Source organism: Podarcis liolepis (genome assembly GCF_965112155.1).
Source record: "Podarcis liolepis genome assembly, chromosome: 6".
Lineage (NCBI taxonomy): Eukaryota > Metazoa > Chordata > Lepidosauria > Squamata > Lacertidae > Podarcis > Podarcis liolepis.
The window spans coordinates 82,701,269-82,714,783 of record NC_139559.1 but is presented as its reverse complement, the minus strand read 5'-3'; the positions used below and the strand labels follow the sequence as shown (position 1 = coordinate 82,714,783).

General features: G+C 45.0%; 1 protein-coding gene across 8 annotated transcripts in view; it reads right to left on the bottom strand.

Annotated features, from left to right (window-relative positions):
* KCNT2 (potassium sodium-activated channel subfamily T member 2) overlaps positions 1-13,515 on the bottom strand; it is a 214,778-nt gene that overhangs the window by 90,189 nt on the left and 111,074 nt on the right. The gene's annotated exons all lie outside the window — the stretch shown is intronic.

Below are 13,515 nucleotides of genomic sequence, written 5' to 3'. Positions count from 1 at the left end.
GTCAGGGTGCACAGATCCACCCAGCGCCCCCAAATTTAGTATAGCCCCCAAATTAACTTTTATTATGCCTTATGTCACTATCATCATTTGATAAATAACGCTCCAAATGCACGGCTCCAAAAGGAGCTTGTGTGTGTGCTTTGTTTAAAACCAGCTTTTCTAAAGAAGACAAGGAACACATTGGGAATCGGTGTAAAGACTCCACGCATGCGCTTACGGTCACAGGGAGGTGTCTGAAAGATGAGACGGGCGGGCATTGTGCGCATGCGTAGGGGAGCCATCTTGGGCAGTCTTTCACTGTGGGAGCAACCTTATTTCTAGAGGAGCTGGGAGGGCCCTTGCGAGTGCACATACACAAGTTCTTCTTGGGAAGGTTCCGGAGCCTGTGGGCACTTCCGTCGCTAGATAGGCGCGTTCTCTTTCTGTCTGTCTCTCCCTCTTTCCTGTCACTCCCCCTCCTCCCGGCTTTGGTGAGTGAGGCTTTCCAGAGAACTCTCCCTGCAGCAGCATTAGCAGGCAGGTGGCGCAAGATCAGTCGGGTCAAAGGTGCTGCTGACCCCACTGCCGCAAAGCAGCTCAATACAATATGCTTCAGCGACAGGGGGCTGGCGCCCCCCAGAATTCAGCGCTCAGGTGCCCTGCACCCCTTGCACCCCCAGGTAAAGACGGCCCTGAATGCACTAAAAATTGTGAGGTGACGGAAGAATTGTAAGCACCCTGCAAGCAAATGCAAACACTTATTGTTGTATAGCAGCCCCACAAACAAAGCAAAGCAAATACTCAATAAAGACGGGATATAATGTAACCTTCGTTAAGTTTTGTGCAAGCTAATCAGGATGAATGCGGAGGGGCTCTCAGAACTTGTACTCAAGTGTACCCCCACCCTGCAAATACTGTGCTACATCAGTTTAGATAGCAGACTGCCGTTTTTCTAGATAGGACCAAAGGAGCAGGGTAGGAAAAAAAGAAAACTTTAAATAAATAATGTACTCCATTTCATGCTATGTTCTGTGTGTTCTTTAAAAGTGACTTCTGGGTGTCTTTAAACCTCATGTATTTCAATATTAACACATTTTCCTTTTACCCCTTTACAGTGGTACCTCTGGTTACATACGCTTCAGGTTACATACACTTCAGGTTACAAACTTTGCTAACCCAGAAATAGTACCTCGGGTTAAGAACTTTGCTTCAGGATGAGAACAGAAATCGTGCTCTGGCAGCGCGGTGGCAGCGGGAGGCCCCATTAGTTAAACTGCTTCAGGTTTCAAGAACAGTTTCAGGTTAAGAACAGACCTCCAGAACGAATTAAGTACTTAACCCGAGGTACCACTGTATCTCAAAAGCTGATAGACACATTGGAATTGGTAGGATCTACTAAGCAGCTGGAATAAAAGTTGTACAAGGGACTCGTAATTTTCTCCCCATTCCTGATATTTTTTGTTAGAGAAATTACATTTTCTGTTAGAGAACTTGCTGCATTACAGCCATGTTTAGGGATTTAAACCACCATATTTTGTTAATCAATGCTGTGAATTTGATTGTGCAGTGAAGAAATGCTATTATTATCAGCTTATGACCCTTGTTCAGTTAGGTAGAATTGTGTGGCCCCAGAGGCAAGACCAGGTGAATAAAAATTACTAGGTGAGTAAAAATTACCAGGTGCTAAAGACTAGCTGCCAGGGCTTTTAAACATGGACACAGAATGGGCATGGATATGGATTTCGCGAGCAAATGCCTCATTCCTACTTGCCTCATTCCTAGTTTCTACATGCTATATTTATGCTTAGCAGAGAACATCAGGGGCTGCGTACACACCAATGGAAATCAATTCTTCAAATGAACTTTATTTGAAATGCCTAACTTTGACACTGCAACTGTTAGTGAATTTCATATATTAAGATGAATCTGCAAAGGACTGATACATATGCATAATAACACATCACCCAACGGGTAATCACAATGACTTGTGGCTAAATGCACAAACTGCTTCTGTAAGAAAAGGGTTAAGAGGTGAAATGAAAGCTCTGCAGAGAATTGTTTCGTACAGGCAAGCCATTATGTTTGCTGTGTGATGCACATGCACTTGTAAGAAATCCTTACAAAGAAATGTAATTTTACCAGTAGATATAATACTGGTTTATGGTGTTCTGCTCTCCATGGCATATGGACCAGTCCTATATGCTATACATATGACATATGTTGTGCAGACAGACTATAATTCAGGTAGAGCATGCATGTTGCATGCAGAAGGACCAATGTTCAATGCCAAGCATCTTCTGTTAATGGTAAAAGTAAAGGTAAACATGGGTGGTGCAGTGGTCTAAACCACTGAGCCTCTTGCGCTTGCCAATCAAAAGGTCTGGGGTTTGAATCCCCACAACGGAGTGAGCTCCCGTTGCTCCGTCCCAGCTTCTGCCAACCTAGCAGTTCAAAAAGCATGTCTGTGCAAGTAGATAAATAGGTACCGCTGTGGCATGAAGGTAAATGATGTTTCCATGCACTCTGGTTTCCGTCACAGTGTTCTGTTGCACCAGAAGCGGTTTAGTCATGCTGGCCACATGACCCGGAAAGCAGTCTGTGAACAAATGCCAGTTCCCTTGGCAGGGACGCGGACTTATAAAAAATATTGGGGGGGGGCGGGAAAGCTCATGAATAATAAATAAGCTCATGAATATGCAAATAAAGTGGCGCCGCCTCCTCGTGCTGCGCCTATTAATCAGCTCCGAAGGAAATTGGGTGGAGCTTTTGCTCGGGAGGGAGGGCAGGAGGCATGCAGGCAGCCCGACCCTGTGCATTTTGGGCTGGGGGAGGGGCGGTGATGGCGCTCTGCTGGAGGGGCGCCGGAGATTATTGGGGGGGGCGGAGCCCCCCCCAAACGAATTTTTGAGGGGGCTCGGGCCCCCTCAAGCCCCATGGAGTCGGCGCCTATGTCCCTTGGCCTGAAAGAAAGATGAGCGCCGCAACTCCATAGTCACCTCTGACTGGACCTAACCGTCCAAGGGTCCTTTACCTTTCCTTTTTCTTTTTACCTTCTGTTAAAGCAGAGGGTCCCAAACTTATTTGGCCTACCACCCCTTTTTTTGAGAAAAAATACTCAATGCCCCCCAGAAATCTACCTTCTTTAAGCAAATAAATGAAGATGCAGTAACAAATTTGCATTCTTTTTTGTATCACTATGTCTACCTACATCCTAGGAAAAGGGACCCCTGACCATTAGGTCCAGTCGTGGCCAACTCTGGGGTTGCGGCACTCATCTCACTTTATTGGCCGAGGGAGCCAGCGTACAGCTTCCGGGTCATGTGGCCAACATGATTAAGCCGCTTCTGGCGAACCAGAGCAGTGCACAGAAATGCCATTTACCTTCCTGCCGGAGCGGTACCTATTTATCTACTTGCACTTTGACGTGCTTTCAAACTGCAGGAGCAGGGACCGAGGAATGGGAGCTCACCCCATCACGGGGATTCGAACCACCAACCTTCTGATCAGCAAGTCCTAGGCTCTGTGGTTTAACTCACAGCGCCACCCACGTCCCATAAAAGGATGTGTCAGAAGTGGGATCTCCATCCTATAACACAGTAAAGAAAGATGAAGTTGTAAATAGGCAGACAAGCTATGATCCACTTCCTGAGCCTCGGTGAAGCAGAAAATGGTTCACCCAAGCCCAGGAAAACCCCTGGCCTTCAACATGAGGCATGTTCACTGTCCCACAATGGCGCCCAACCTGGTGGTGTCATTACATAACAGGTGGAACGGTTTTTCAAAATTTCCTTCTCTTCTTTCTTTATGCTTCCACCGCCCCCTTATTTTTATTCAATGCTCCCCCCAAGTCTACTACTGCCTCTCTGGGTCCTTCCAGTGTCCCCCAGGGGGTGGTATTGCCCACTTTGGGAAGCACTGTGTTAAAGGATCAGGTAGCAACAGACACAGAAAGACCACATCCAAATAATGGGACTGCCACATGCAGTCTTAATGGTACTATTTTAGCAGGAAACATTTTCCCGAGCAGGCAGGATTTGTTCAGTGAATGCTATTTGGATTGGAAATATGCAATGCACTACCAAGAGGCAGCTTATGTCTGATCAAGATTATGATGGCTCACTGACTTTGCCCACAGCATAAAATTAGGCGGTATTCAGATTCTAGTGTGTATATAGAAATTCATTCAAGCCTGCAGCATACTTCATATCCCCTCCCCTCCATCTTATCCCCAGGAAGTCAGTCAGCAATCCATTTATTGGAAGGGAATTCAAGCATGGCAAACTTGGATCTAATAGCTTGCCTTTATACCATATCCCAACATTTACATAAGCAATTCTGTAGACAAGGTTGGATACCTATGGCAGAAATACCTCTTTTGTTGTCGTTTCCCCAATGAAACTAATTTATGCTCATTTTTAAATTGTTCTTTCCCCCCCAAAAAAATTATGCCCAGTGTTCTGCCATATTCTCTTTTGGCTGTGGATGCGCCCATTCCACTCAGATTGACCTTGGGCAGAGCTAACAGGTCTTTTCATAAATTTCAGAAGACCATGACTGACAGGTTCTCTCTGGACTGTGAATATACCCAATTCAGACTCAATTGACCTTAGGCAAAGTTATCAGGACTTTTCATAAACGTCAACAAGCTATAGCTAAAGCAGATTTATTCTTTTGTATATCCCAAGATACACAGTCTCAGTGTACAGTAGAATAAACTCTTTCTGTGCCACAGTTTAAGGGGGGAAAGTTATGCTAAGCTACCATCGGTGCTATTTTTCTAGAAAGAATGGTGTTGGAACTCACCACGAACACCTCCCTTGTTCTCTTAGAGGGGCAATAGTGCTCACCTGAGAGGTGCCAGAACTGAGTTGCAGTGAGTTCTGGCTCAAAAAAAGCCCTGGCTCAGAGGGAATGAGAGCATCCTAACCAATTTTGTGACAGCCAAGAGAGACTAACTGTGCAAGCTTAATCATTTATAATTATATGTAAGTCCTCTTGAATTCAGTGGAACTTACTCCTAGGTAAAAGGGGTTAGGATTGCAGATTTAGACAGGGTGGGAGTGGGGAACTGTGGGCATTTCTATAATCCTAGGTACAAACCAGTATCAGATTAGGCAGTGGTTGAAGAGGAAATAACTGTAGTGAAGTAAAAGGTCTGAAAAGAAAGGGAGAGAGGAAGTGAGAAACTAAGGGATGAAATGAAAATGTCGCTGATGGACTGGCTCATGTTACCTAATCGCCAAAGAAACCACCGAGGCAAACTCATATGACACGGGACAAGCACATGGGTCCCACCTGCTGAAAATCCTACTGTGAAAGGTAAAAGATAAAGGACCCCTGGACAGTTAAGTCCAGTCAAAGGGAGCTGCGGTGCTCATCTCGCTTTCAGGGCGAGGGAGCCGGCGTTTGTCCACAGACAGCTTTCCGGGTCATGTGGCCAGGATGACTAAACCACTTCTGGTGCAATGGGACACTGTGATGGAAACCAGAGCACACAGAAACGCCATTTACCTTCCCGTCACAGAGGTACCTATTTATCTACTTGCACTGGTGTGCTTTCGAACTGCTAGGTTGGCAGGAGCTGGGACAGAGCAACAGGCACTCACTCCGTCGTGGGGATTTGGACTGCCAACCTTCTGATCAGCAAGCCCAAGAGGCTCAGTGGTTTAGACCACAGCTCCACCCGCATCCCCATGAAAGAAGGTGAAATTAAGGTGAAGAGATCTGTGCAAGTGGCCCTGCTGTGTCATTCCGAAATATAGACACTCATCTGAAGAGAATGGGATCTTGCAATGGACAACTGGTTCCTACATCACTGGCATAATGTGAGAAGATCCGGTTTGCCTGTAGATTATTACTATTTAATTTGAGTTTTAGATAATGTCTAGACATTATTCCAACAAACTTGACAGATCCTGAAACTGAGGCTCCAATGCTTTGGCCACCTCGTGAGAAGAGAAGACTCCCTGGAAACTGCCTGATGTTGGGAAAGATTGAGGACACAAGGAGAAGGGGATGACAGAGGACGAGATGGTTGGACAGTGTTCTCGAAGCTACCAGCATGAGTTTGACCAAACTGCGGGAGGCAGTGGAAGACAGGAGTGCCTGGCGTGCTCTGGTCCATGGGGTCACGAAGAGTCGGACACAACTAAATGACTAAACAACAACAACATACTTGGAGAGTTAAGTGCCTATCAGTTTGGAAGCAAATGCGGCAACCCCCAAAATAAGGTTGTGATTTCTATAAATTCAGTAAAGTTATGTTTTATAAATTTTAAAAGAAAAAGAAAAAAGGATTTGAGGTTCCAAGATTCTATGCCCTATGGAATTTGAGGGCACCGTGACAAGAAAGTTCTAGAGTACTGCATTTTATTTCAAGATCTTGAAAGGAACCTTCTTGAATGTTTAAGGCAGAATGGGGAAGTGTTTCTGTTTGTACCCAAATAACAGCCAACTCAAACATTACCTCAGAAGTATGGCTAAAAACAAGGGTTTTTGTTGTTGTTTTTTATGTGGCCAGAGTTCCAAATGGCTCTGGTAACATTTCTGTCTTCTTCCTCTGGGAATCTTCCTGATCGTATCCAAGAGACAGCTCTCTAGCTGGCATTAGTAATGGTACTTTCATGTACAGCCACCAGCTGCCCATGTTCATAGGCAAGGATGTGCTGCTAGCAAATTCACACACACACTTCTGTTGTCTCTTGTAGCTGAATTTCCCTTAAAGGTTTTGGGAACTGAAACAGCAGCAAGAAACATGTGCTCAGACAAAGCCTGGCAGCTTCCCCATGTAATGTGTTACACATGCAGCATGGCTCGCAGGCATGTGCAGAAATTTAAAAATTGGTTGTTCAAAATTATGGCTCAAGTTCCAACAAAATATAGCAGAATGAGAGATGGAACTACAGGGCTTCCCATAGGCTCTGCTGAGCAAATAGCAATTTTTGGTTTCTCCTCTCTTTGCCATTACAGTTGGTTGTTAAGAGAACACTGTAGCTGTAGAATTAGTGTTTGGGTTTGCTGTTTTCCTCCTCCCTTCCAAGCTCTTTTCCTCTTGCATTCAGTCTTTTAGACTGTGAGCCTGTGGGTATGTACCATCTTGTTACTGATATGTGTAAGCTGCTTTAACTAAATCACAGTACTGTAGATAAAAAGATTGAAATGATAACTCAAGTCTGTATACTGTTCTTTCATGTTTATTATTATTATTATTATTATTATTATTATTATTATTATTATTATTATTATTATTATCAGGGCTGCCTCAGGTCCCAGCTCACAAAGGACCAACGCCAGTTTCTCTTTATATACAGAAGTCTTTATTGAAGTTCTTTTTCCGCTTCACAGCCGCGGCGCGCAGCCCCACGTCTGTTACGCTAGACCATTGAAGTCCCCTCTGAGTCAGTCCCTCCCCTGCACCAGTTTAAGAGCCTTGCTCTGCTCCACCGCCTTCTTTCTTCCCTCTTCCGCAGGGTCTTCCTGCCCGCTGGGGTTTCGCCCCTCCTGGATTCCTCTGACGCCGAATCCCCAGATTGCTCCCCCTCCCTCCTGCGGGCTTTAGGACCTGGCTCCCCATCCGGGCTCTCTGTTTTCCCGCGCGCCTGTACGTTTGAACTTGGCGGACATGCCCAGCTCCCAACCTTCCTTCTGATCATTACATTACTCCCTTCACTGCTCCTCTCCCCTTCCGGGAGGATGGCTTGTTCTGACCTTCCCTCCATTCCTGCTGACGGAGCTGCTTCCCCTGACACACTGGAACTTCCCCCCCCCCCTCGCCACGCTCTGGTGGGGAAACTGGTCCTGATTTCCAGCTGCCGCTTTGGGATTCCCTGCTGGCCCCTTGTCCCTGATGTGTCCCCCCTGGGACCCCCCTTGTCCTGACCACAGGCGCCCCCTTCTGGGAATCCTCTGATTCGCTGGAGAGGCTCATGGAATCCCTCGGGCCACTGTCATCCTCCTCCTCGCTGTCCTCGGATTCTTCCCAATCGCTCTCCATCTCCTGCCTCCCCTGTGCCTCTGTCCCTGAACCCCTGACAATTATTATTATTATTATGGTTATTATGATTATTTTGCTGCTAGAAATATAGATGTCCTGGAAATAGAGAAGATTTAACTCAGTGTTATAGCAACTTTTGTCCCCTAAGGCAAGGGCAAATAATTCCAACAGAACTGCAGTTATCACCCAGAAGCAAGTAAGACACAGAGATAGAGGGAGAAGTGAGCACCAGGAGAGGGAAGAATGATACCGCTAACCTCTTAAAATAATCACATTCACAAACTACCTGAACTTTGGAGCTTTGAGTCATTATTTACCGAAATCTTTATCTAGTTCCCGTAAAGAGGTACTTTCATTCTGTATTGACACCAAACCTCTTGCCAATCTTTTTCTTTTGCAAGTACATCTTTCCTAAGTGTTACATAAAAAAAAAAACCTATTGGGGGAAAAAAAAGAAATTGGAGTTCTTCCTCAATGACAGGAAATAAGACAAAGGGGAAGGGCGTTAAAACTAGAAGGCTTACTAAATCTTTGCAGTAAAGCATGAGACTCTAAATCTCAAAGGTCATGGGTTCAAGTTCCACATTGGGCAAAATATTGCTGCATTGCAGGGCGTTGGACTTGATAACTTTCGTGGTCACTTCCAACCCTACAATTTTATGAAATGTGCACCTCAGAGTGAGAAAAGGAATTCCACAGAGACAGAAAACAAGAGCATAACTGAATCAGAATGCACTGCCTGCTTCTAAAAGTTATTCAAAAAGGTCATTTGAGTAAAATATGCTTTCAGAAGAAATTGCCACGCCTGCAGATGCCATAATGAATGGTTCTGAACCAATTTCTAGTGATGCTTTAGGACGATTACTAGCCAAAAAGTCTAATAGACATGTGTCAACAACATATATTCTTGTTTCTATTGGCAGCAGCAGATGGTGAGAGAATTACCTGGTTCAGAAAATAAGTTTTGTGCAGCTGGTAATGATTGGAAGCAATACAAAACTAACATTGTTTCCCCTTGAAGTTCTTCCGAAGCTCAGAATGGAAAGCACATTTCTACACATGAGCACAGTGTGCTTTGCCTAAGTAATTTAGTCAATGTCCTGGACACCAGTTTCTGCTGAAATATAGCTAAGCAAATATGTTTGTGGTGGTAGGATACTCAAGACTCCAGGGACCATGAGGGAACAAACAACCTGTGCATCCCATGATCTGGACTAACAATATACCTTTCATCGGAAGCTCTACAAACTTACCGGTATCTCCTAACCTATGTTCTGTCTCATGTCTTGTTGTAAGCTATAGTTTAGCTTACAGTAAGATGTCTGTCTGTCTCTCTCGCTCTCTCTTACACACACACACACACACACACACACACACACACACACACACACACAGATTTTCCTCTTGCACTAAAGTAAAGGTAAAGGGACCCCTGACCATTAGGTCCAGTCGTGACCGACTCTGGGGTTGCGGCACTCAACTCTCCTTATTGGCCGAGGGAGCCGGCGTACAGCTTCCGGGTCATGTGGCCAGCATGACTAAGCTGCTTCTGGCGAACCAGAGCAGCGCACGGAAACACCTTCCCGCCAGAGCGGTACCTATTTATCTACTGCACTTTGACGTGCTTTCGAACTGCTAGGTTGGCAGGAGCTGGGACTGAACAACGGGAGCTCACCCCGTTGTGGGGATTCGAACCACTGACCTTCTGATTGGCAAGTCCTAGGCTCAGTGGTTTAACCCACAGCGCCACCCATGTCCGGTTTTAATTGATACAGAGACTTCAGGAAGGTGGCATTTCTTTCTTTTTTTCCTACTGAGAACATTCCCAAATTGTGGTCTCTATTCATACATGAGTAACAGAATTCAAAGAGCTATGATTCTGTTCCAGAACTGGTTGTCTCTCCTAGTACAGTCAGCATACAATGGGATATGGGTTCAGTCCTTGTGATCAAATGTTCCCATTCATAGAAAGTTGAGATAGACTGGGGTGGCTGGATTGCTTATCATGTAAGCTATTGCATTTTGAAACCCCCCTTTTCTAAACAAGTATTAAAATTTGCAAGAGCTCTGTGGCATGACCCATGCGTACAAACATATTTCTGCAGCTCTAATTTGTCTCATTTCTACCTCTCTTCCACCAAAAAGAGAAAGGCATAAGGATTATGGGAAATGGGAAAAATCATGTGCACATCCCACATACAAAAACAACTGGATCATATTGTGTGATGAAGACTGAACCATGACTGTGAATTGCAAGCCAACTCTTTCATTTCAGCACATGTAGACTAGTGTGGGAAAGGGAGCACATCTGAAATGAGTCCTTATCATTCATTTATATTTCAACAAAACATTTTGCCATAACATTTTATCATCTCATTAGCAAGCATGGATTTTTATACCACGCATATGTATATATGCCTTCCTCTATAATAACAACTGGTGAAGAAAATTAAATGATTTTAAGAAAATTAATGCACACGGTAAAGTTTTGTTCCCACAAAGCCTTCTTCAAAATCTGTTACTAAGCATATTAAGGAAGATGGCAAAATCATTTTGTTGCTTTGGGGAAGCTGGATGTTCAGTGATTGCCTTCAGATGATAGCCAAGTTTTCTTTCATTCTCAGTCCTTGGACAAATGATCTCTTCACCGACAAAATTACTCACAACCACTCTTTCTTAATAGCAACAGCTCTGGTTTCCTCTTCTTCTTCTTTTAGAAAGTGGAGATCTTCAAAGCTAACAGCGATCTATGAAATATCTTGATACTGAAAAGATACATCTGAAAGCTAAAGTGATGGGAAACATGTTATCATGGAGCAATTTCTACTGCATCCCACGCAGCTCTCCACACTTGGCACTCCAGATCTGAAACGTACAAAAATAAAAGACGCCGCATTTGCAAAATGTTCTCTAGCCCGATATGGGAGTGGGAGATGTTCTGATAAAAAGAACATTCGTGGCGTTTTGTTGGGCACTCAAGCCCTGCAATTTGGAGAACGTCCTCAAGATAAGGGATATCGGTGACAGCCTTCGCTGTGATTGTTCAATCTCTTTGCTGTGTCAGGCAAGGGTCTATTTCAGTGTGAATCATCCAGGCACAGCTTCAATGGAGAGGCTGTTAATCCAGCCCTTGGCTTTTGTTTAGATTGTTAGGGCAGTGATTGAATATGATCCAGCTAAAATTAGTCCTGATGAAAGCAACCGAGTAACTTATTTGTGGAAAACTTGATAGTTTTTCAGAGGAGATGGTCACAAGCTACTGTTATCTGGATTTGTGGACTTGGTGTGCAGCTGTAGCATCTGTTTGTTGCTATAGGATTGGTCAGCTCTTCGTTCTGGTGCAAAGGTCATGTACACATTAGTGTTTACTCCAGCTCCAGTGTGCGCCCATCACCGGTGTTTGAAGCCGAGTGCACATGCCATTAGACACTATCCATACACATTCTGTAGTTTCTTGAGAAATCCTTCTGTCTGATGCAGGTTCCATTGGATATCAAAACACACACTGCAGTTAAGCTATGTATGTTCAAAACAGTGGCTGCACATATGCGGATAACAGCACAGGTGCAGATGAGAGCTTATTTGAATAGGAGCAGGTGTCAGGGAGCCAGCCAGCAATAAATCACACTGAGTATGTGAAGTTAACTCTTTATTAGAAGCTGCAGGGCCTATTCTGGGGAGCCAGGCCTAATGAGCACAGCAACTCTTCTCAGTAGATCTTGCTCCTATGGGGCAGTTGCGCTTCAAGACCCCCAACCACCCCCAAAATATGAATACACAGTGACATGGGATTTTAGTTTAAGTTACTTGGCAAAATTTAGGCCATAACTTTATTGAATACAGAATGTGAGTGGTATTGGCTTAGGCATTGGAATCATTCAAACTATATCAGATTCCCACCCGCATCGCAAGGAATCTGATAAAAGGGTGAAGCACCGCCAGAGGGAGCCCCGCCGATGTGAACCAACTCGACTTCACCCCCGGTGCCCCCTTGGGGTCCTGGTATGGCCCTAGCCCCTACCACAGGGTTTCGCACAAGACCTAGGCCAACCCCTGATTCCTTTAACGGAATACCCTTGAGCTTAGAGGGGCAGGTGATGGCCGCACCTCCCCTCCCCACACATTGCTGATCCAATGCATAAGCGCCCAACCTGACAAAGTTGTGGCGATTGTGACGCAGTAGGCAAAAACCGAATGGCTCTGCCAATTTGCCAGACAGAAAAAAATCCTACCAGGCCCCCACTGCAAAACAGGCGACCAACAGCCACCATAGCAAGGCCAACGCACCAGATAAAGGGGGGTGGGGGGTGATCCGCTGCATGAAGGCAAAGAGGTCCAGGAAACATCGCGCAGGGATTAAATAATGTTTTGCAGTCACCCCCAAGTCAAGCCATTGGCTTTAGGGACCAAGTGATTGCAACACGACCAACCGGAGTGGAACAGGGCATAGCCCTGCTCACACCAGGAGGTGGGAGATGCCTGGGGGTCCGAGCGCAATGCATAACCTCCTTATAGAGGATTTGTGGAGGCTGAAAATCCCCACCTTCTCCCAGCTGCCCAAATCTCTTCTTTGTTTGTTACTATGTTATGTATCTTTGGTTTTCTATATATATCATAATCTGTCCTGTGAAGCATGCGGTTGGGCGGCATGGCCTTGTGACCATGTCAGCTAAGTGGTCAGTGACCACTTAGATGGGGGTTCATTTCAATCTCCCCCATCTAAGTGAAGAAGTACAGAAGGTGTGAGGGGGAGAGTGGAAAGTGGGGCGTTTTTTCTCTTTCCATCCATTGCTCTGTGCTCCATTTTTCTCCCCTGATGGAAGGAAGGAAAAGAGGAAAATGGTAGATATTTTCTGCAAAGGGCAGAGAGAAGCACTACATCCTTCAGAGAGCTCATTTTCTAATTTAAACTGCGAAGCTATTTATAATCTCCCCAAGGAAGGAAGGCGAGAACTGTCCCTAAAAATCGATAGCGAAATCCAAGATTTTAAATGTAGCTGGGAAGGACCACCAGCGCAACAACCTCATTGCCCTTCAAAAAGTAGTCAGAAAGAGAAAAGTTCTAGCTCTTTGCAACTCAGTTCATAATTGAGTACAATTCTAAACACGCCTATTCAGAAGTAAGTCCTACTGATCAGACGAGCTTAAACCCAGCAAAGTGGTGTTAGGATCAAAGTCCTAGTTCTCTTGGTCTTGCGTCTGTTAGTGAGGAACTGCAATGCAAACGTAAAACAAAGACTACTAAACTCCACAAAATGACATATTGTTGACCTCTGAGGCCATGGCTACACATTAAAATGCACTGTAGTTGCCAATTATAGCCAGATTTTTAATTGCCTGGTCTGTACCACGTTGGGATCTAACACTGGACAATTCCCACAGCTGTTTTGTGTTCTTCCCAACCAATTGGCGGAAATGCTATACCAATGGCAAGGGTTGAAACAGAATGTGGACTGGCTTTCCAACTGTATAACCAAATAAAAGTTGTGGTCTGTCCCAACCAACAAATGTGTATTTGGTTTGACCATTCCTGCCATGCTTGC